This window comes from Athene noctua, chromosome 17 (assembly GCF_965140245.1).
Source record: "Athene noctua chromosome 17, bAthNoc1.hap1.1, whole genome shotgun sequence".
In the NCBI taxonomy this organism is placed as follows: Eukaryota; Metazoa; Chordata; class Aves; order Strigiformes; family Strigidae; genus Athene; species Athene noctua.
In genome coordinates, this window is record NC_134053.1 from 13,054,033 (window position 1) to 13,077,876 (window position 23,844).

A 23,844-nucleotide genomic window follows, 5' to 3' on the forward strand; every position below is an offset into this window, starting at 1 on the left:
CTTAAAGACTAAGCTGCTTTTTTACTGCGCCCTCACTTGCCTGAGGCTACTGCGGGCCCGGCCCCTCACCACCTCAGGCCGCTTCAGGCCCCGACTCCCGCCCCCCGAGCCCGCTATGGGCCCCAACACCGCCCACCCCAGGCCCTCCGGGAGCGGGGTGCACTCCGCTTCCGAGGGGCGGCCCCGCCCCGCCGTTACCGGCGGCCGCCGGCCTGGGACCTCCCCGGGCACTCGTCTTCCGGCGGGGCCGCGCAGGCGGCTGAATCGAGCGCCGATGCTTCGGGGGGGGAGATCGATGAGGCAGCGCCGCTCCGCTGCCCGGCCTAAGCCGCCAGGCTGAGTAGCCGATGCCGGCTTCCTACCGCCCGCCCGCCGCGGGCAGGCTGTGGAGCCGATCGCCGAGCGGCCGCGCGATTGGCCGCGCCTGGCAGGGGGAGCCGCACCTCGGGCGGCGGCGGGGCCGTGGCAGGAAGCGGCGGGGACGGGGACGGGCCGGCGGACACCCTCCTTCCCTCCTCCCGCCTTCCTCCCGGGCGCCGCGGACGTGGCCCGCTGCCGCCGGCCGGCACCAGGTGAGGCGCGGCGGTGGGAGCCGCGGCCGTGAGGCGAGGTGGCGGCGGGCACCGGCTGAGGGGGTGCGCGCGCGCTGGCTTCGCCTCTGACAGGCGGGTCCCGCCGGGGCGGGGAGGAGGGCAGCGCCGGCCTTGGCAGCAATTTTGGGGGCTAAAAAAAAGCACTTTGTTGCTGTCCCGGCGGCGCGGGGCGCTCGCTGTCTGGCCGGGAGCGGGGGGGGGGGGGGGGGTGTGTGTCCCGCGGACGCCTCAGGGCGAAGCTCCCCAGAGGCGCGCCCCCGGCGGGGCCCGCCCGCTCCGCCGGAGCTGCTCGGGGCCGGGATAGCTGCCTCCGGGCTTCGAGCAAAGGGGGTGTTGGGGGGTGTGCGAGTCCCCCGGCCAGCTGCGCTCGCCCTGAGGCGGCTGTGGTGCTGGGAATGCCCGCTGAGGGGCAATGGGTGGCGGGGGAGCAGCTTCCCAGCAGCTCGTGGTGGTATTTGTAGGATTTCTGACACGCAGCTCCCTTGCGTGGTGAGCTGCACCGAGTTTGCTGGCCGCGCTCGAGCAGCTCTGTGGGAAGTTAGAGCTACAGGACAGCAGCTGCGGCGCATCCCAGTAACTTGTGCGGAGGGGGAAATGCCTCCGCCGGAGAGTGAAGAGAGGAGGGAAAGCCACTGCGTTTCTTTCACCTGCAAGCTAGGGACACTGTCACAGCTCGGATAAACGGCGTTTGTCCATTCAGATTACCCCTCAGATCTGTTTCTGAGGAAGTAATTTGAACGGCATTAGTACTGGCCTAGTGAAATTCAAGTGAAAAGGGGAGGTTGGTTACTGTCAGCTTTCTTTAAACTGAGTTGGAAGTAATTACGTAGGTCTGAGCAGATGTATCTGTCCTTTTAATGACATCAAGAAATGATTTACTGTAGGTGCTGAATGTCATCTAGCAGTACTCATATTTGCGTGGGAAGGCGAAAGAAGGAGGACACTAGGCAAGTATGAAGCCCTTAGAATTTTGTTTTATATATATATCTCCTTGTGTCTTTTCTCCCCTGCCCCCTCCCCCCCCCCCTTTTTTTTTTCTTCCAGGAATGTAAGTGGAATTAATTCCATAATCCTATATGATACTTCTAAAATTTAGTAGCCACTGTGTTGCCCTGGTAGCATTCAGGTCCTAGGTCACTTACTCAGTCTGGGCAGGATTGAGCAGCTTGGTGCCGGATTTGCTGTCCACAACCAGGGTGCCCTCCTCAGGACTGTGCTCTGGCAGTTGAGCACTGATCCTGTAGGTGTGTGGAGTGCTTGGGCTCAGCACACGGTCTAGTGGCAGCTGCCATGTTTGTTTAAAAACAGCAAAACAGGTGGTGCTGGTATGGCCTCCCTGCTGTGCCGAACCCTCCTGGCAGGAGGACTTGCCCAGGCTGTGGGAGAGCTGCGCTCAGTTCCGCTTTCTGTCCCGGAGGATTTCAAATCACGTTGCCTGCCGTATGGGATAGTGATGTAAGTAGGAAGATGAAAGCAGTTCAGGGTTATGGATCGATGGGGGACATTCCTCACCTCTCCTGCAGAAGCTGTTCTGCAGTACACAACCTGATTAAAAGTTAACTGGGTAAGAGCACAGCAGGGGTATGGGACTGTTGACTGCAGTTTATGGTGCTCGTGTTTGGTTGAGGATAACTGGGCTTCAGTCTGTTCTCCAAGGTCTGCTTATGTATTTTCAACAAATGTTTAGAATGCTACAATGATTAGAGTGATACAGCTCATTTTGCTAGTGGTTATTAGTTTAATGTCTTATACTAGATTTATTAGAGTACCTGTGTTGGTATTTCTGCATTGATAGTGGATTGTTTGTGGGCAGAAATAATACACCATGCTTGTTTCTCTTTTTTTATGTCTTTAAAACCGTGTTACTTCTGGCTAGTTAATTCAGAGTTCTCAGGGAGTAATGTAACAATATAGGGAGTGTTTTAAATGTAAATACCTGTTCGCAAACTCTCTTTTAACATTGAAATTCATACAAATATCTGACAATCCTTTCATGGACTCACAGTGAGGCTGCAGACTGTTCATATCTACGTTAATGTATATTTTTTTCAAGTTTTGTCAAATCAAGATTTCTTACTTACCCGGTAACTCATCATATAAGTTCCTCTGACATCTGATTTCAGGAAAACTTGAGCTAGGTTGTTTCCATCTTCCTTCCCAATATGAGGGTTTCCAGATTGCAGACTAATTCTTCTGTACATGTGTTACAGTGACTCTCTGTACTTCCCTTTTGATTTGTTACATTTATTATCTGTTAAGAAGGCTCCTGCAAGTCAAAACTTTTAAAGATATTTTTACTTAGTGTATTCTAAATATGGATCTTTTATCAGCAGGCTTTTGCTGTTAAATTTATTTTTTGTAATGTGTTGCAGAATGGGGTGGTCTTTCAACAGAACTGGGCTCTGGCCCTTCCAACTATTCAGTTGTCCTGCCTGTAAGACAAAACCCTGTTTTTATGTAGCTAGCCTGGAGTTTGCTGGGCTGACACAGGCTACTCAGGAAACGGAGTGGCTGGGGAGGAGAGGGGTAGCAGTGTTAGTGAAGTTTGCTGCACAATGGGTGGAATCAGTGAGTTTGGACCCGAAACACAGGCGAGTTGTTTTCTCCATTTACAGGTTTTCGTTCCAGGTTGTTCTGCAGCCTCCTGAAATGCTGCAACATTCCAGTTACGAGAAGTGGCAGGGAGGAGGTGTTTGTGAAACACTTTCAATTTTATTTGTTGGTTTTACAGGAAAAAAACTTAAGCGTCTAAGGCTAATGTTTTTAAATAGAAAACAGACCTTTTGTTTTAAGACAGAGTTCAGATTCCTTTCACAGAGCCTCTCTATGGTTCAGTCACAGTATTTACAGCAAGCTGAGTTTGCTAACAGTTCAATTTTGGTATCGAAGATATTCAAGAAGTAGTTTTTTATAAAATTCAGCACATGCTTATCTTTTTTTAATAGATCTACTTTTACACAACAGGGAAAGAAAATTAAAGTAGTAAACCCAAAAGAGTGTTTTATTTTATGCTTATTATTTTCAAACTACTTCCTTATTTGAAGGCCATTGATTAAACCAGAATGATTTGATTGCCTTTGGCTTAGTGCTGTGTAATAAATGTTATGCAATTGCATTGCACCTGCTTGTTCATTAGTTCTTTAAAGGGTAGCTCAGTGAATTTTCCTGACACTGTCTTGTTATTGCTCTCTGAAATCACTATAGTAGGTTTATTTTAATTTTTTGAAAGAAACATATTTTGGAAAGTATCGATGTGATAAATCTAGGGTTCCTTAGATATTTTGGGCAAAACTCTCTTCCTATTTTTACATATGTAGCACACATTCTGACTTTTCATTTTGATCTGCTGGCTGTATTACAGCACACGAAGCACTATCATATGGTGTGCACACTTAAAATCATCATTGGTATTGCATGCCAGGAACTGTAATCTATGTGAACCTCAGTTCCTAATTAATGAGGAGGAAAGTTGAAACAGAAATTAAAGTAAATTAATTGGGTGTAGTCATCCATCTCCTGAGCTACTGAAGGATGTTGGAAATCTGAGTGCCCTCCTAGTTATTTATGATACTATGATAGTTTCTGTTGAATCTTTATAAAAAAACCACTTCACAGTGTTAAAGGGCAGTGCTTCTAACACAACATGTTGTCCTTATTCTGCAGAATATAGAAAATTCTGTTTAATATATTGAATAGCTTCATGAATATTTAATTTTTATTTAATGTTGGAAATGTGAAAAATACATATTTGTAAAGATCAGTAAGTTTTACCCTCAGATTGAGGAATCTGGAGTGCTATTAGTAATTTTTCTTTAAAGAAGTTGTTTAAGTGAATTCAAAGAAATTGTTGAACTTAGATTGTCTAGGTGACTTGGGTAAGCAGTTTCTTTTTGAGAATGGCTAAGAGTGCGTTTGATTTGAGCAGTTTGGAAGTTTTCTTGTTTATAAACTCATCCTTGTGTTTGTGTTGGCTTACTGGACTTTCCCTTTGTGTAAGAAATTGTTAGCTTAATTTGTAAGGGCAGGGAAATTTCAAATTTAATATAGGGAGCTTACAAAACAAGTTTGTCTGAGTTGTTAATGAAGTAAAGCACTTATGCCCTTGAACAGGTAATAGCTTGATGTTGATGTAATTACTATTTTTTCCCCACCCTGAATATTAGGTCAAAATGGACTCTGGTTTGTTTCGAATTTAATGAAACCAATAGTTATGTGGGAACGCGCAGTTGCATGCCTTCCTACTTAGCTACAAAAGACTTTCAAATAAGGTCGTTCTCACAGTTTGTTCAGTGTATTAATTTCAGACAGTCTTTCTGAATATTAGTGTAATTAGGCATGGTTGGATCATGGGGGTTAGTTGGGCAAAGCTGGAGAATGCATCTCATTCAGATGAACTGATCATCATCAGGTTGCCTTTAAAGTTTTTGGCTAGTGAATTCCTCCCTATTTGCACTCCCTTCTGCTGTTACTCTCCTAGTTATGGTACTGGGGTACCTGAGAGACCAAGTAATTCCTCAAAAGAAGGGCAAATGGTGACCTTGTTTTCAAGCCTTCATGACTTTGCTTGGGTACAAGCAGTTTTTATGCTGCAGGTTGCACTGTCTTTGGGAAGAGGAAGAAAGCTCTTTGTACCTAGTCTAAGAAATTGTCACTTTAAGAGTGGAGATGTTAACCCCAAAGTCCTGCAAAAACTCCCATCTAGGAAACTGTACACTGCCTACTGTGTTTCCCTAAATGCCTAAAATGCATACATGGGTTTATTTTGGTTTTTTACTTTTCTCACAAACTACTCTGCAGAATTACTGTGATGCCGAACATGGCAGATGCTGTGTTCCAGAGTAACTGCTTTTCAGAACTGAGAGGAATGAATCTTGTATGTATGCATGTATTTTCACATATGTTAAGGAGTTTAGGATGAAAGGTGTTATGGCTACCAGATACTCTTATCATTTTGTAAGCAAGATATCTTTATTAGATTGGAATTGATGAATGTGTGCCAAATTTTGTGCATAGTGAGTCTGCTTCTGGAGAGATGCAAATAGTGTGCTTGCTTCCTACATTAAAACTCTTTTTTCCCCTTAATTTTAAGTAAGTGATCTGTAATTCTCTTGCACAGAATCTGGCATAAAACTGAGCAGATTTATTTAGGGTTGCCCTTGAACGTTGTGTTTAAGCCAGATTTACAAGAATATAGTCACTGATGATTCATGTTGAGATGATGTTTTTCTTCCTTGTAATGGAACATATGGGACTACGTAGCATATGGTACCACTGAAAATTGTTAAACGCGGAGCACTGATTTATTACACAGCAAAAAGAGTTTGAATTTTAGTCTAACACTGAGCAGAAAGCTTTGTAAACAGCTCTGGCTGCTGGTTTGTATTGGATGCACTACTCTGTTGTAGTGGTAATTCTTTTAAATGAAGACAGCATTCTTCCGAAAGTTGTGTATGTGCCTATTGCACTGGAGTGAATATATGAATGTTGCTGGATGTTACGTTAAAAGGAGATGATTTTTTTTTTTTAAAAGACTGTCTGAAACAGTCTTTGAATGTATTGCCTCAGCAGCTCTGCCTTCAAAGTTCACCTAGCCTTTTACCCATCCAGAGGGATGTTTATTTTCTTACGGTTCAGTCTCACTCTATGGGATGACAACTTAAAAACTGAAATCCTTTCTGTCTTACATGGGAAGTAGAGGTATTAAGAATGCGTAAATATATAGTTTTCTTCCAGACTTACTAGGCAAAGCATCTTCCTTCAGTGTTGTTGTATTGTTTTTTTTTTCCTTTGTATGACTTCTGGAGGGTTTTTTTGGTGATGCAGGTGGGGGAAGAAAACATACACCTTGATCCTTTCAGTACAAAAGGGAAAGTAAACTGAAGTGCAGTTACAGGGAACATAAATTCCAGTTGTGTATTTCCTTGTGCTCTCCTGCATTTGTTAACTATTCATATTTTAGATTATTATAATCTCTTCAGAGCAGGCATCACTTCTGCTGTGGCTTTGTAGGTCTTACTGCAGTGTAATTGAAGCTCAAAGGTGCTGTAGTAATATAGATAATAAATAGTTGGTCATTGATTAAGCTTTTTCAAAAATGATTTAAGCAATAAGCAGGAACCTTCATTTAAACCTTAGAACGGTGTTTGTGTGTGTCTTTATTTTTTCTAATGAAAAACTTGACTCTGTAAACATTAAAGTACTGGTTAAAACAGACTTTATGCCAAAATTAGTACTGCTTTTGTTAGGCCAAAGATACTTAATATCTGTAAGAAAGATTGTATGTACTCTCTCAACTTTGTAAATTTTTTGCATAAAAATCAGATGAGTCTTACTTACTACTTACCTGATTTATGACAATCTGCCTTTCAGTTCAGGGTTTCTTGTGTGCTTCTTTCTCCTTATTTTGATGGGTTCAGTTAAAGTTTAAGTATGCTGTATCCTTAAGAAGAAAAAAAAACCACCATCATTAAAAACTGATGTTATTTAATAAAAGGAAGTCGTATCCATCATTGAGGGAATTAACTAATGACCTCTTGTTACCATCGCCTTCAGGATCTTAGATCCTCCCTTCGCTTGCCTCATTCTTAGTCATAGATTGGAAAAGGAAAACAGGCTTTTTTTTTCCTCCTCCCAACTCTTAAGCAGTTTCTCAACTTCAGATGAACTGATCGTTGACCTAAACCATATGAATAAACTGATGTCAAGAAAATACTCCCTTTCCACTTGCAGAACGTACTACTGTTATTAAAACTTACATAGCATGTCAATTAACTCTAGTTCCCAGTTTTAACATGTACATCGAATATTTAAAAAAAAGTATTAGCCTCAAACGAATTTTAATTTATAACATTATTAATCTTAACATTGGTTGTGGTTTCAGTTTTAACTCTAAGCTTCTTTCAAAAGAGGGGAAAAACATTTCTTATCTGGAAAGTATGCGAATGGCAGAGCAGATAAGATAATTGAGACCTAAATGTGAGCTGGGATGGAAACAGTCTGTTAAGAGTCAGGTCTCATCCTCTTTGCTACAGTCAGGCGGTGCTTTAATGCATACTAATGCAATGAGTTTTGTCATCCTGGGGAGAATACAGTGAATGTTGACTCTGCTGCTGCTTTTGCATTAAGAGGCATGAGCCTTTAGCTGAGGTGTTAGAGGCTCGTGTTTTCATAGTCATGAGGTTTTTGTCATTTGGGTAGGAGACAGCCAAAAATAGGATTATTGCTCTCCTGTCTGTAACCACATTTTGCTCCTAAAGTGAAGAATAGAAGTAAAAATTGTTCCAACTTGTTCTGCTCAGGCAGTTGCTTCTCAAAATTTCTTGTGTGCGTTTCTGCATGATGTCTTTTCTCTGTGGAGGATCCCCACGGAAGATAACAAGCTTTCAATTTGCAGCTCTTCCCATAGACTAAAAGCTCCTGTTGTGGTTGTAAAGTTTGTGTGTTCAGAGGGCCCAGGTGGGTGGGAGGTAGTAGTACTGGTATCTAAAACCAGAATAAATAGGTAACTACTGGAATCACTTTTTTACTTCACAAAGTCTTATTTTTACTTAGTTTACTTTAACTCTGCTTTTGCAGCTTTAAACTTTGTATTTTAGGATTGCCTTAGTAGAAAGTATGTAATTTCAAATTAAGTTAGACTCTGACAGAAGCAGACATGAGAGGGTTTTTTGTTACAAAATCAGTGTTGCGTTTGGTATTTTGCCTGCTACAGCAGATGTCAGAAGCCGTAATCCAGGAAAGGACCTTGTTCTTCGTAGCACCATATGAACATGACATGAATCAAAATATTCCTAATTTCTGCACTTGAGAGCCGCAGAAACTGCAGATAAATGTGTGACATACGGTAGGAGCAGTTCGCATCCTAAAGGCTGACTGAATGTTAATTTGGACAAGTGCTCCAAGTTTCAGGTGTGTAGGGGACCTTTTCTATGTTTCAGGTTTCCAGCTGTATGTTGGTGAAATTTCTGCCAGTTTGACCGTGATCATTTAGTGCCTTAGAATGAAGTAACTGAAAGTTGATGACTAAGGCTTGTTTATTTTCTTTTTCCTGGCTACCTGAGTATTTTAGAACAACATTGTTTATATTTTTGAGCGGTCTTACTGTTTCTTGGTATGCAGAGCCCAAACCAGCCAGAGGTGGTCAAATGAGATTGTGGTCTGATGAGTTCCACAGCTTGTGTTGGATCCAGGCTTTGGAGACATCTTGTCCAGAGGGACAAGAACTCCTGTCTGCTGACATTCAGGCTGGTGACTAGAGCCCCAGGCTACCAATGAAGTTCTGCTGGTGTTTAAGGTCAACTCCTTGCAAATATTTTAGGAAGGCTTATATTCAAATGCTATTTATAAGACCAGACTAATTTCTTTCTTCATAATGATGGCCTTTTGGCTGATGACAGGGCTGGAATCTGGAAGATCTGGATTCTGTATGCCACTAGTCAGCTGTGTATCCACTGGGAAGTCGTTTGCTAGCTTTTTGCCTCCGTATTTTATCTGTATTTAAATTTAAAAAAAAAAAAAAGGTTGACTAATACCTGCCTCACAAGACTATGGGAGCACAGCTAGTAGCCTCATGCTGTGAGATCTTTGGAAAACACTACAGGAATGTTCAAGGGGCTTATTATGGTTAAGGTCCTCGCAATGAGAGAACTGGTTAAGCCTGGGTTATTGTTAGACCATTCATTAAGGAGTCTTAATAGCTGTAGCTATGATAGTAGCTGTTCCTGGCTTCACCTTCAATTACCCTGGGTAGATACAGCCTGCTGCAATACTGGAGCACTGCAGTGCTCTGGAGTAGAACTAGAGCATATGCGTTAATGTTTGAGTCTGCCTTGAGCGCTTCATTTCTATTTCACGGCTGGTTTTGCATGCAGGTCATGCTGTAGCCTAAGTGAATTTTGGCAGTTTAACATCGTGATGATTACTTATTCTGCCACTAGTAAGCCCTTAGCACCTTCTTGCCAAAAGAAATACTGAGCTGAATTTTTCCTGTGTATCTGCCTAATTTTTAATCTGCCGTGTTTTCACTTTGTGAATTGAACAACACATATAAAAAGTATCAGGCAACAGAAATTTTAGTACTTAGTATTAAAGGATGTAAACCAACTATTAAAAACCTCTTAAGACTTGGTCATCTTCAAGCTCAGGTTGTCTTTTGACATCCTGTGAAACTTTTGTGTGAATGCTCATGTTGTTGTTTTTAAAAATTCATCTGATGGTATGTTTATAAGATTTTATCCCTCTGGCCAGCATTATAATAAACAACTATGCAAGAAAAGGAGAAAAACCCATTTTAGGGAAGACTGGGCTATCAGGGTTTTTTCCAAAATTAAATAATCTTGTCAGTCATTAGCAATGGTAACTTATTAAACTTTAATAACTTTAATAAAATGCAGCAGTGTCACACTCATGTACTTGAAAGTCAAGATACAATCTTGACAACTGGATCTAAATCCAGACATTTTTATTTGCTTTTGGAGTTTCATCTCTTCATAAGCTGTTTTATGTCTGGACAGATTTGCAAGGTAGTGACTGAAAGAAAACTACAAACCTGGATTCTTGTTGAAACACAGGGCTTGAGGAAGTAGGGATTAGAGGTTTGGGAGCATGAAATGGATTGTGAATTTTAAATCATGAGTCTGTGAATTAATATGAATTTTAAGCTGATATTGCTGCTGAATTAAAACCAACTATTACTGTAGCCTCTCCTTGCTCCCACTGACTTGTGTGGGTACAAACCTCTGTGCTACCAGAGTGTGGTATGGATTAGGAAACTGATCCAGCTGCAAAATAACCATGTGTAGCAACACCAGTGGTCTGGGGTAGGAAAAAACAGATGGGGAACGAGGATGAGGATGTTACTGAAAGGGAGAACCTTCCCCCTAGGGAAGTAGGGGCAGTACTGCTAAATTATACTGTGAGTTATCTTTAAAAAAAAAACCAAAACCAAAAACAAACATAAAAAGCCCAACCCAAACCTGTACCACTGTTAAGTTTAAGTTAATGAGTAAATTAGTGAGTTTCGCTTTCTGTTTCCTGTGTGTTAGATGGATCCAGAAGCATCTGTGGTGTCTCGGGCTTGCAGGCTGCTGGGGAGGACTTGAATTAGAATTAACTTGCCCTCCTTTCACTGTATTTTACCTTGTTTTCTGCAGTGCTTTTTTAGGAAAGTTTGGTGCTTTGTATTACTTGCACCTGCTTTTTTTTAAAAAAAAATGTCTTCGTTCATATATGTGATAAAACCAGGGAAAGGGTTTTTTGAAAGGCTGACATACTTTGTTGCGTTGTTCAGTATTTCACAGCCTATATAGAAAAATATCCCTGCTTTAAGGAGTGGGGGGGAAACCCCAAGCAAAATGCATGTCTCCTAGGCAATGGGAATATTGACTGTAAGATGATGTCATGTAAGCAAACAGGTATTGCCAAACACAATGTTTTATTTCATACTTGAGGTATACATTGGCTTTTTAAAATGTCAGGTCATGGCCCCATATGACAGGAGTCATGTGAAGGTGAAAAGTTATTTCTTGATATTAAGTCCTATTTGTTCTTGAAGTATGAGAATTACTTGCAGTATAGAATGAAGAACCTAAAGTTAGAAAAGGAAACACCAGTGCATTTTAATTTTCTTCAGATAGATTGTTTCATTAATACGAATGAAGAAAGTTTCTGTTTGTTTGCTTATTTTCTTGAGGAACGTCTTTAGTTTAGGTAAGCAGTACAGCACAACAGAAATCTTTCTGAGCACTGCCAACCCCACCTGGCTTCCAAAACCATCCAGGGGATTTGTGGTGAATGTGTCAAGAAAAAATATCTCAGTGAAAGAACATTTGGCTTCTGGTGACAGGGCCTCCCCATCCAATGAGCATTTGCAGCTGTTGTCGGCGAAGTTGTGGGTAAGAGTCTCAAGGGTGTATAGAGAGGAAGTCAAAGAACTTTCATATATATGATCTCTGTCTTCCCGGTTCTCTTAAACAAAAAGGACAGCTTAATTTGTGTCATCATTCATAAATGAAGAACTCTTGTGCAGTTCAGCTGAATGATGAGCATCTGGATGAAACTCCCTCTGTATCCTGTGCTTTTGTATTCCTGCAGCTCGAGAGCTGTGTAGGAGATGGTGTATGTGAAGAGTTATCGTTCTCATCTCGGGTGCCTGGCAGAAGGAACTTCCTAGTGCTGACTGCTAACATCGCAGAACCACAAGTGTTTGCTACTGCTATTAGTAGAAGGGGGATGTAGGGTGGAATCTACCTCCCCCCAGCTGAGGATTGGTTTAAGAAAACTGTTGCAAAGCTCAGGCTGACTTAGTGCTTCCAGTCACCAGGGGTCTGTCTGGGTCGGGGCAAGCAATTAGGAGGAGCTGTGGTGGTTGGTTTGGTTTGTTTTTTAAAAACCAGGGTATTTAAAGGTAGGCTTTTGCACTTTGGTGGTTAACTGGTGCCTAGGGAGCTGCATTTACATGCAAAAGGGAAGATTTTGGTTACTGTTTGGGTATGTGGCATGCCCTGCCCAGGCTGCTGTGCCCAACAGTTGGTATTCTCTTAGGAGGTGGGTTAATATGAGCTATATGACCTGGAGACACCTCCTGGTCTAAGTGGGTTTTTAATTGGTCTTTTTAGTGTCAGGGTACCAGTAGAGCACGTTTTTTTGAATAACTGTCACATGATTTATTCTGGCTTTGTTTCTCAGGGGAAAACTGTATGCAATTTTTCTGTTAGCTAATTTGTGCATGCTGCCTCCTTGTTGGAGAGGGCAATCAGAGGAGAACACTTTGCCTTTTTACTGGAAGCTTGCAAAAATTTTGGAGGATCTTTTCTGCTTTTGTATATTACTCTGATGTACAGAACCAACTTGTGAGTGGGACATCAGCGCAACTGAATTTTATCTTATCCTAGGTTTCCTTTGTTTTTTACCCTTCACCCGCTATTGTTGTCCTTTATGTTTTATGTAAAAAAGTGAAGATCAAATATACCTAAAATGTTCTCCTTAAAAGGTTACATGTTCAGGAGGGTTTGGTCCCTCTGTTGGGATAGCAGCAAGATAAAGGAACATGCTGATGTTCTACAGTGAAATTAGAATTTATTTTTTTTAATGAGGCATCTGGGTGAAGTGGGCAAACCTCAGAAATGAAAATTGCTTTTCTATTTTATGACCAGTCAAAATATTTTGGAATTAAAAGCAAAATTAAAGTTGAGTATTTTTTTAACCACTTCTTCTAAGAGCTTATTTTATATAATTACTGGGGTGTGACTTTAAATTCTGGGCAGGACTTTGTGGCTTGCTAGCATCAAGTTCAGCTTCTGATGTTGCAATGAAGAAGGAAGTGAGTGTGTGTGTGCTTGGGGAGGGGGAGAAGGAAGCACTTCTGCCTAGCCGCAGAAGGTGGGAATTGCAGCTGGCCGGTTATTTTTAGCTTTTAACTATCTCATTGTGAATGTGAATCTTTTTTTTTTTTGTTCTTTTAATCAGAATGTTTAGTAAATGAATCTGTCAGTAATTGTTCTGAAGAATTTTTTTCCTACCAAAATGCACTAAACATGTGATGACTTCTTCACCCCAATTTTATTAATTAAACCTTTAACTCTTTTTAAACCTCCAAAGCTGCAGGACTTGGTGTGATGCATTTCATGAGTATCTCTATCTGGCTGCTGATTTTTGCAGTTGTGCATCCATAGCAAAGAATGGACTACAAGGGAAGGTGGGAATGTATGGATCAGCCTCTGGAGAAACACAGAAACTTCATTAAAGGAAAAAAGTAAAATAAAGGATTTGATTTTGCTCCCTCCTTGAAAAAACATCCAACAATGTGGTCATAAGCACTTTTTTATGGGTAGGAGGGAGAGGCAAAAGATACCATCAGTTTCCATCAGTGTGTTTTCCAGTCACTTGCTGTAGTGGTGATTCATTTTTGTTCAGTTGTTCATCCTGGCCTGAAGAGACATATAGAATGTTTCCATTTTAAGCTCTTAAGCATAATGGATGAATAAACTTGCCTTTCCTATGTTGATTTTTGCCACAGTGGGTGAGCTTTCCTTCCTGGGATCAGTCTGTTTTGCTGCACTGGCCTAAAATACCCACCCTCTGAAAGCTCCTGGTGTGCTATCGCAACACCGATGGAAGAAAATGTTCTAACCATTTTGCTTCAGGGTTACTGATCTTAAAACACACTGTTAAAAATAACAAGTTTTCTAAACGCATACAGCTTTCCTGGCTCCCTGCCTCTTCCCCCCCCATATTAGATGCTATTGAAGGCTACCAAACCTCAGCAATGCCCACGTCAAGTGGAGAGCCATGTGCATTTGCTGCTGCATTAATAGTGTTTATTCCAGGGTTTCTTAAAGAAAATTAAGGAAGTTTTTCATAGATGGAAGCCTTCTGCCTGCCATGGTAAGTACCACACAAACAGCAATAGTGCACCCATTGTTTTTCTGCACCAGGTAGTTCAGCTTCTGGTAACAAGAGAAAGCCTGGGGATCCTGAGTTGTTTCCTGGTCTTGGGTTAGACTGCTAGCTGCACAAATTGTGTTGCTGCTCTTTGTCAGGAATAACTGTGAAACCATCAGCTCATTTCAGAAATAAAACAGTGTTTGGAGTACTGTCCGTATCTGCTGACTTGTCACAACAGCTCTTAAAACCAGTGATGATCAGAAGAGATGAAAAGCTTTCTGTGTGCAGGGGAAGGTACCCTGCTGTGAATTTGGAAGTGAAAGAGCAGAGGTGGATAAGGCTCATGGTAACCTTTTAATAAAACAGTGGTGCTGTCAGGACAATGAAATGCTGCCATATTGGGGTACCAAGGCATATAGTTTCTGTCCTCATTTACTCTTAAACAACGTGTTTTGAAATTATTTTTATACTGCTTTAATGCTGACTCAGTTTGGCTGTGGAAGTCTGAAGACTTCTGATCTAGAGCAGGGTTTCCTCTGTCAGCAGAACAGGTGTACCCTAGATACCAGTTTTTTCTCTGTTACCAAAGCATGACTTACGTTGATCTTGAAGGATCTGCTGCTCTTGCTGTTGTCTTCTCCAAAGACCATTTCATTCACTGAGCCCATGTTAGGCTCAGCTGACCTTTGCAAATATGTTTGCAGTGGCTCTTTCACATTTTCTGCTTAAGAAGCTCCACTGAATCTACAGTGTCTGATACTAAATAATAAAGACCTGATGGTAAATGCTTTCAATTACTGGTTGCATAAATGAACTCTGGAAGTAAGTACAGGGCTAAGAGGCATTTCTAGGCCAATAGAGGCAGAAGTGTATGTAACAGTAGCTAAATTCCTTGTAGCTTTTCCAGAATCTTTATATAGAAATCTGGGCATATTCCACTGTTTTCAGAAGCAGCTTCAAAATTTTATCCTCCTTCCTAAATTACATGCCAAATTACGCATTTACTGAATTGAATCAGGAAACCTCTGGTGGTCCAAATGGAAATCTTGAACACATAATTAAGGCTGCCAAATCTATCTGCTGAAGCGTGTAACTTACAGCAGGTAGTTAAGGAGCTCTGCTGTCTGGGTTGGGACTGACTTGAACCTGGATCCCAGACCCCCAAAACTTCCAAGGACAAATGCATACCAGAAAACAAAAAAAAAAATTCCATGAAATATTTTTTAGTAACTTCAGAGCATTGGAACATTTGCTGGCCTGTAATTAATTTCAATTGTGATATATTTTGATTGGCTGTCAAAAATGTGTTTTAGATGAATTTGATGTGCTTCTCTTTGTGTGCTGGTCATATTGTTCCTCATCCTTAAAGTGCTTGTGCTCTGTCTGTCCCTGTTTTGGAAGGCAGTACAGCCTTTTGAAGGACGCTTTGGTTTCTGTGTAGCCTTTAAAATCTACGAGGTTTGTTTAGCATTTGTCTTGGGTTACCCTTTGAGATTTACAGGGCATTTTGTGTTTGTTTTGACTCTTAATTTATCTCATTTTCTCAGTAAGTCCACTTTCTCCTGGCTGTGGGTGATTGAATGGGAGGATTAGGATGTGCTCAGTGTGTTTTGGAGTGCTGCGCTTCAGAGTGCACACTTGGGTTCTTTTTCCCTTAGTCTTTGTGTTGAATATATGATCGAAAGGGCTGAAAATTAATGCAATAATAGAAATTAAATAAATGGTTAAATGTTCTAATTGTTCAGACATGAAATGGCTTTACTGCTTGTACTTTCCTTAGTGTTTCTAGGGTATTGGCCCATCTTTGGTGTCAAAATACTCTTAATAGTTCTGCTCTTGCGTAGTGGTGGAGCTTCCTCTGTTCAGCTCCTATACCAATTTTTCAGCTTGATACTGACATTTCAGTTGTAGGCTTGGAAGCTATTTTACACTCTGCAGATGTAAACATCACTGGTCATATTTACAGTATACTGGTTGGTTAATAAATATACACGTGGCAAGCTGTGGGATGATTGCCTGCTGTGTTATTCTTAACGTGCCATGGAAATGATTCTGTCTTCCTGAGTAACACTCATATAGCAATAATGTATGCAAACTGTTTTTTAAAACACTGTTTTAAAATGCCAGTAGTCACATTCAGATGTTGAGCAGAGGTATAAATGATGCAATGTTGAGAGTTGGTGGTCTTTAAATTGAATAATTTATGCAAGTGTACTTCGGGGCTTTCTAAGAAGCATTTTGAAGCTGTATGTGTTCTATGTGTGTATAGTGGGGTAGCAGAATCATACTCTAGAAAAAGGCCAGTTTAAATCTACTTACTGATTCAATACCAGCACAGATAAAATCTTTGGATCCTCTCTTCATTCAGACTAGGTGAATGTAGAGCTGCAGCTTAAGATTCCTGATGCCTTTTAGTGTAATTTAGCCTAGAATTACAGGTGCACAGTGTTGTATTGAAAACTTTAATGCTGAGCTCTTTCTGCATCCTACAAGGGCACCTCAGGGATATGCTATGCTTTGTGAGCACTGTCAGCTGAAGGTTAAACTGGGTCAGCCAGATCACTGCATGGATTCTGCAGGTGTTCTTCAGGTGGAACATCCGGCGGTGGCTGACATCATGTGCCTGTTCAGAGATACTGCCGAATCATAAGCCTTCTCGCTTCTGGAAAATCAGGTCATCTAGTTCTTGTGAGTGAGGGGAGCAGCAGTGGTGTACTTTTCTCCATCAAACAGTTAAGCTCCTTAGAAGACACAGTTTTAGTCTTTATGAAGAGGGAAATAAGGCAGAGTGGTGCAAGCAAACCTTTTATGCGTAATCATGCTTACGTTATACATGCTTCTTGTACTAGTACAGACTCTTATGCCCAGTTGGTACTTTACTAAAAAGGTGAAACATCACAAACGTGTGATGGCTGTTTTTTCTGAGCATGTTTCCTGGAATGCTACCTGTGAGCTTTTTGTCAGATTCCTAGAGGTCTGTTTGACAAATTTCTTTTGTTTCATGTTTCAGTAGAGCTTCCTGTAGCATAACTTAAAATATATTAAGGCAGACTTTTGCCATTGTATGCATAGGCCTGCCCATCTAATGTACTTTCCTGTTACTTCAGGGAATTCGGATTTGCAGTTTTTGGAAAGCAGGAGGGACCTGGTATTTGAATGGATTTACATGTGTAGAAGTTTTGGTTATAATATTCAGGTTTTGTGTCTTCATCTTATCTATGTGGCACTGATTGCAGCTAGAAGCAAGATATTGGATGTATTAATATGATTGTGTTGACATCTTTTGATGCTGCTTTGCAGTTGAAGGTCACATGACATCTGAAAAGAGGAGAAATACAGATAAAATTTGTATGGTTCAGCACTAAAATCATCTCTAGATTGCTGCATTGTGGGCCTGTGCCTTACTTTGTTGTGCTGAAGTACCAGATAACTACAGTTGGTAACAAACCCTTAATTTATTGTTAAGTATTTGCAAAGAATTCCAGCTACTTCACATCAGGCTATGTGTGAAAATCCCCATATTGGAAATCTTAAAGAGAATTCAGTGGCCAGAAAAAGGATAAAATCAGGTTACATCTGATGCTGGCAAGGGAGTTCTGTGAGTGCTGGGGAAAACTGTGTGTTACAGTCAGCTTTATTAGCTGGTACAGCAGACTTGCTTATGCCACTGATTTCAGAATACGCAGCTTCTCTAATGAAGTGAAAGTTTCCAGTTGCTTCTTTGAACTTGCTCTTAAGATACTGCTATGGTAATTAAGCACTTGTCAACTGCCAAGTACTAAGTATTAGTAGTTATCTTTGTCCTTGTTGACATACTACAGCTAATTTATTACAATAGCATTAAAGACTATTCAAATGTAGTGCCACATTTAGTGAAGCTATGTAGGATTATATATAGAAGTTCATGCTTGGAGAAATCCATTGTCAGTATAAATATTGCAGATAAACGGGGTGGTGGGTGTCTCATTTTACAGGTGTCTTGTCTTGAGAGCTAATGACTGGTCTGTGATTGTACAGGCAGCCAGTATGAATCTGGGAATTAATTCTCAGTAAGACCAAACTCCCTCTCACAGACTGAGACAGCAAATAGATTTTTGGATTCAAATATTAGGGCTTGTAACTCTTTTTGCCATTACTTTCATAGTGAAAAATAGTGGTCTTGTGTAAGCAACTGTCTTTCCAAGTAGTCCAACCTGATGGGATAGGGTGTTGCTGGTTTGTGGTGGATTTAAGTCCATTCTATTGATAGATGAGAATGTAACTTTCAGGTATTCAAAAGTGAGGTGGAATTTCTCTTTTGTCCTACTGGATTTTTATCAAGAGTTCCGGTAATTCAAGAAGGCCATCTTGTACTCTCTGAAGGTGAGACTACTACTATTCAGTAATTCTAGGAGCCTGAGGGCTTATCTGGAAGTGTTATTAGTTTGCTACTTGCACACAGATGTTTGAGCTCTTGTTATCGTATTAGAAGTCAAAACCAAAAACGTATCATAGCTGGAAGTACACAACCGATGCTCCAAGACTGCGTGAATCTTCATAGAAATCCTGCATCTTCCCAGTTTCCTTGCAGCTGTATTGACTGTGGAGTAAAAATGTTGAAAATGGTCAAAACAGTATAAAATATCTTCATAAAAGTTTAGCTTAGATCTTGAATTTATGCCTAGCAAAAGATGTGTCTCCTCAGTACCTACTAAAGTAGAAACTAAATTTGCATTGCCAGTGAAGTTGGATTCCTTCATCAGAGGGTTGTCTGGCAATTTGACCTGACTTTTAAAATCCGTATTGTTCTGACCAACCTCAAACCCAGAACTCAGGTAAATTTATATTTTGCACATCGCAGTCCCTCTCTTAGAGAAGGTAGTGGCAGGCTGATTGGAAGGTTGAGAGGCGAACGTAACCAGGATGCTTTTAAGTTCAGGACAAATCAGGGTTTACTCCTGAGGCCAGTCTGGAGGCTGTTGCAGCTGTGGATGTGTCGTGGGGCTGTCAGGCACCTGAGGGGAGGAACAGAATGAACCGGCTCTGCAGTGTGAAGGATCTCGCTGTCAGCAGAGTCAGTGCGAAGTGTCGCCGTGATAGGGGCCATCTGGAGATGGAGGGAAGGAGTATGCCTGTAGAAAACGAGGCATTTCTAATGTAGTATTTTGCAGTGGAGAGAAATCGAAAGGTGGGAAGGAGTTTGATCCATCATAGTTTTAGATAAAACAGCGGCTGGGGGCAGGGAGCTGTGCTTAAAGATTGGGGAGGGACAGATGTGGTAAGAGATTACACAGTTAATGATGCAGCACTTGAAAATGCAAGCAAGTGCTATGGGGTGTTGAAGTTTTGTGTGTTTACTTTCTTCCTTCAAAATATTCTCAAATTAATTCATTTAAGTTAGTTTCTCTTTCTTCCAGTCTCTTCTGTCCTTCAATGTATCTTGATAAAATTTGTTACAAATTAAACTGGGGAATATTGTCCCAAAATAATTTTTCTAATTGTAATCTCTTCTGTGAAATCTGCAGGCAGTATGTCAAATATAATGTGCATTTATTGATAGAAGTTATTTCTTCTCATTTGTGTGGGTGCATACATAGTCAGATCACTGCTTCAATCAGTGGCTGCCTAACTGGTTCCTAGAAAATCTAGGGGAATTTCCTACTGTGACTCATCTTAGAAGTAGCAGATGCTATATGCTCTCAAATTGTTTATGATAGTTTCTGGAGTCTCAGTAAATACACTTAAGTTTTGGGGACTCAGAAATATACTGGAATCTTAGTGATTGCACACTGCTACTGTTTATCCCTTTTCAATGAGGGCACAAGTGAAATCTTCATAAAGGATGCCTTCTTCCATTTCTGTACTTTAGCACTACTGTGAAAATGTGTTTTTACTTTGAAATTTCATTTTCACCCTGCTGACACCAGGGAATGGCTCTAGTTTTAATAGATCTGAGACACCTTCCCTGGTTGTTTTCCCTGTTTTTTGTTTTTTGTTTTTTTTTTCTTTAATACAGCCTTTAACCCCAGGGGTTAAAGTGACTCTTGAGCCATATGCCTCTCACAAGCAATTCGAATACAGGTCGCTTATCAGAAGTAGATCATGTCACTGGCAATGGGTCTGTGCTGCTGTGGAGTTTCTGGGTAGCTGCAAATCTCAGATAGAGAAGTGAGCCTGCAATTGCTGTGCAATTGCCAGCAGACTCACAATTTAAGTGCCTCTGAAGAGCTGAAGATGATGTTATGGGTGTAGCTTCATGTTCAGTGTGGTCATGTTAGGGTGTGCAGCAGCACAAGGAGGATGCGATTAAAGATGTCATGGAACTGCGCCCAGCTGGGGTGTCCGCTGTAACTGGCATTTCTCTGCAAACTGGGAATTAAAGAGAAAAGGAGCTGCTTTGGCTGGACGTGATGGGAATGCCTGACCTGGAACCCAGCTCTTCCCATTCTGCCATCTGAAGAGGCAGAGAGAGAGGAAGGTGGAGATGGAGGGTACAGAGATGGTTTGAAAGGGTATCTAAGGGAGTGGCGCTCCTGCTGGCGGAATGTGCAAGATACAGAGCCCTCCCTGGCTTGCAGAGTCTAAGAATCAGTTCTTGTTCTGGCACTGTCCGTATAAAACCAGCCTGCTGCTTCAGAAGCTGACGTGCCTGTTTCTTCCAGTGTGGAGGTCTGGATTCCCATGCAGGGAGAGATCTTGCCTGGAAGCAGACAAGGTGCTCCAGAGAAGCCCCAGGGTGTCAGGGGAGTGCTGTCATGGCCAGACCCACTTTCAATTCCAAGAGCCATAAGGCTTGCCCTGTTCTGCGGTTAAGTGATGATTGGCTTGCTGAGGGTAAAATATAAAGCTTTGGGAAGCAGCTGAATGGCAGGCAGCTGGCTGTTAGGATCTGTGGTGATGCCCTTACCCAGCTCCTTTGTGTAGTAGAAGCTGTAAGACGCGGAGACACGTGGCCATCTCATGCTTGGGGAATATTCCTTGAATTTGCTCTGTTGGTTGTCCAGGATGTGTGGTGTTTGTCTTCCTGCCATGTTTTATTTTATATTATAACTTTATAATATATTATAGCTTTATATTATAATAATGTGTTATATTTTAATATATAAAATATCTCTTTTAATGCGGGGCTTGTCTGGTTGGGAAGGTTGCCCATCCTTGTATTGGTAGCTGATATGGAAGTGAACAGAAGAATACTGCTAGGCTTTCTCAGTCACTGACATTAGGTGCAGTGTTGTTGGGGCAGCCAGCTCCTTTGTTCAGAAGCACTAAATGAGCAGCGTGCACCTTATCTTCTTGGGCACACAGTGAAATATCTAAGGAAGGATGGAATTGGTACTTGAGGTTTTCATGGGAAAAGGGCAAGTCCTTTAAGTTCTTTTCGCAGTACCAGTCATACTGACTGGTGCCTCCTCTAGATTGCAGAAATGGGCTTTTCGTGTAGTTATGGTAGAGTGAGCAAGTAACAGTTCTCAGTGGAAAACTGCAATGTTGCATTTGTAACAAGAAGCCAATTTTGCAAAGCTAGACACAGTCGGTGGTTCCCAGCACATTATTGCTGTGGTAAGTGGAGCAGGGAGGGGTGCTTTGTCCCAGCTGTGCCGTGGAAAAGGGGAAGCCTGGAGCTGAACCTTGCTGCTGCATTGCACTTCCTTAGCAGAGCAAGATGAGGAGAAGGCGGTTCCTCTGTTCAGCTTCATGTATGTTTAATAGAGAGTTTAAGCACAGTATAGGTTTGCTCTGTAAGCTCTTCATACTCTCTCATTCTTTGCAAAAGTTTGTTTCTGACCAAGGAAAGATGTAGTTGTGTTATTTCAACAGTGTTTGCACGTAGAGTAATTTCAAACAGTTTGATGCTTCAGTGTTCAAATTTGCAAGATAACTTCTGTGATTATTTATTTCAGTGGCTTTTTTTTTTTTTTCCCCCCAAGTCTCAGGATACTGAAATTTGGCTAGGTTAGAAATGTTCAGCTCTGATGTATGTTGTTTGTACGCAAATATTTGGTGTTTTTCTCCTGTAGTTACTTCCAAAAGTGTTGATTTCTTCAATATTAGGAATATTATGAAGAGGAAATCACAAAACTGTATAGTTATTTGATATAAAAGGGCTGATCAGAAGAGTTCACTGCAGTTTCCCCTGAAGGGTTTCTCCTTGGAGGGAACTGCTTTAAAATTGTAAGATACGTGTAAAATTCATGGTAGCTCTGGTAATCCTTGTAAGGCCTTTGTTCTTGTCATATTAGATTTAGTTATGCTTTTATACTATGTATAGATTAGTAGGATTACCCAGAAAGTTTTTCCCTAGTCTTCCTTCCTAGAGTATCCTTTTGTAGTGGGAGGAGTGGCGAGATGCTCCTGTACAGTAGTGACTCTAGTTGTAGTTCAGCAAGTATAGTTGACTTTCTGAAGTCCCCTGAGCATCTTTAGGATTTTGGACTGACATGACCATACAGTAAAATATTGAACTATCATGAATTTATTAGTTAACGCCAGAATTTTTAATTATTTTAATCAGTAGTAATATCCCCCAGTCTTCAAAAGAACATACTTAATTCATAGAGCTTCTCAGAAAGCCAGGCTTAAAATTAACCAGAACAAAATAATGGGTCTTCCAGGCTCACCTGTAATTGAGAAGCTGTCCCTGATTAAAAATACTCATCACTTAGATGCTGTAGTGTGTAGAAAATATAGAATTCTCTTTTAATATTTCAGTCGGCTTGTAATTTCTTGCCAAATCTATAAATAATATATATAGTAAAATAATTGAAGAACTGTAGTCTTCTGGCTAAGGTATGGGATTGGATTATTTCATAGTTTTGCTACTAGTATTCCCTTAAGTTCATTATGCCTTAGATGCTGAATCCTTAAAATAGGACTGTTAATTTGTCCATGAGACACCAAGAGCTAAAATAGTGCTGGAGACTTCCAAAAACTCATAATTCTTTGATTTATTCATAAAGCAGGGAGCATAACTCCTGAAAATTTGATCAGATGCCAGTTCTTTCGGTAGCCTCTCAACTCAGAAACCTTTTAATAGCTGTGCTCACATCTCTGAAGACTGTTAGGCTTAATTAATGTTTAAGACTCTCGAACAGAACATATCGTGAAAAGGGAAGGTTTTTTTAAGGGAGCATAGGGAGGCAGGCAGGGGTTTTGCTTCAGGGAATGGGAAGGCAAAGGACATACCAGCATTTGAATTGACTAAGTTTGTGTCTATTGTCTCACTTAAAAATATCCTGTTTGGTTTTTTTAGAGAATTACTGTTGTTTGGTGTGTTGAGTTGACAGGCATGTGTGCAAAATCCTTCACATAGACTTTTTTATTAAATATCTAAAGGTAATTTTAGTATATATATATATATATAAAAAAAAAAATAGAATGGCTGTATATACCACCCTGCCCCCCAAGTCTTTCTTGGTGTATGACTAAGCCTGATAAAATGGTCATGAAAATGTTCACGGTCAGGCAAAATATTTAAATTTCTCCCACCTGCAAAACAAAATAATATTTGTATTCTTTCAAGGGTCAAGTGTGGGGACCCCTTTTCTGGGAAACTGAACATCTTTTTCTTGTGCGTAAACCCGTTATGGATCCTAAAATGAGTGTTTCTCACAAACACTGACGTTTTCCTGCACAAATATCTTCAGTGCAATGCAGAACATAAGCAGTAGAAAAACTTTATCCTGTGGGCATGTTCAGTGCTTCTGCTGCTGTAGTAAGGTTGTGTGATAGTCTATCAGTAGAAGATTGTTTTCATGTATTGAAAACTTGCTTAACACATGTATCAAAAAACCTGAAACCTTGTTTCCCTGCTCTTCTTCCTCAAAACATACATCCCCAAAGTCTTAATTATTAATGGTAAAATATTAAATGGAAAAGAAACTGCAATCAC

At 41.0% G+C, this 23,844-nt stretch overlaps 1 protein-coding gene across 1 annotated transcript in view; it reads left to right on the forward strand.

Annotated features, from left to right (window-relative positions):
- The first annotated feature begins 469 nt into the window (after positions 1-469).
- TAOK3 (TAO kinase 3) overlaps positions 470-23,844 on the forward strand; it is a 92,546-nt gene continuing 69,171 nt past the window's right edge. Inside the window, exons 1-2 of the mRNA XM_074920708.1 lie at positions 470-572; positions 1,478-1,540. The gene's annotated coding sequence lies outside the window, so the exon portion shown is untranslated. The remainder of the gene's footprint in view (positions 573-1,477; positions 1,541-23,844) is intronic.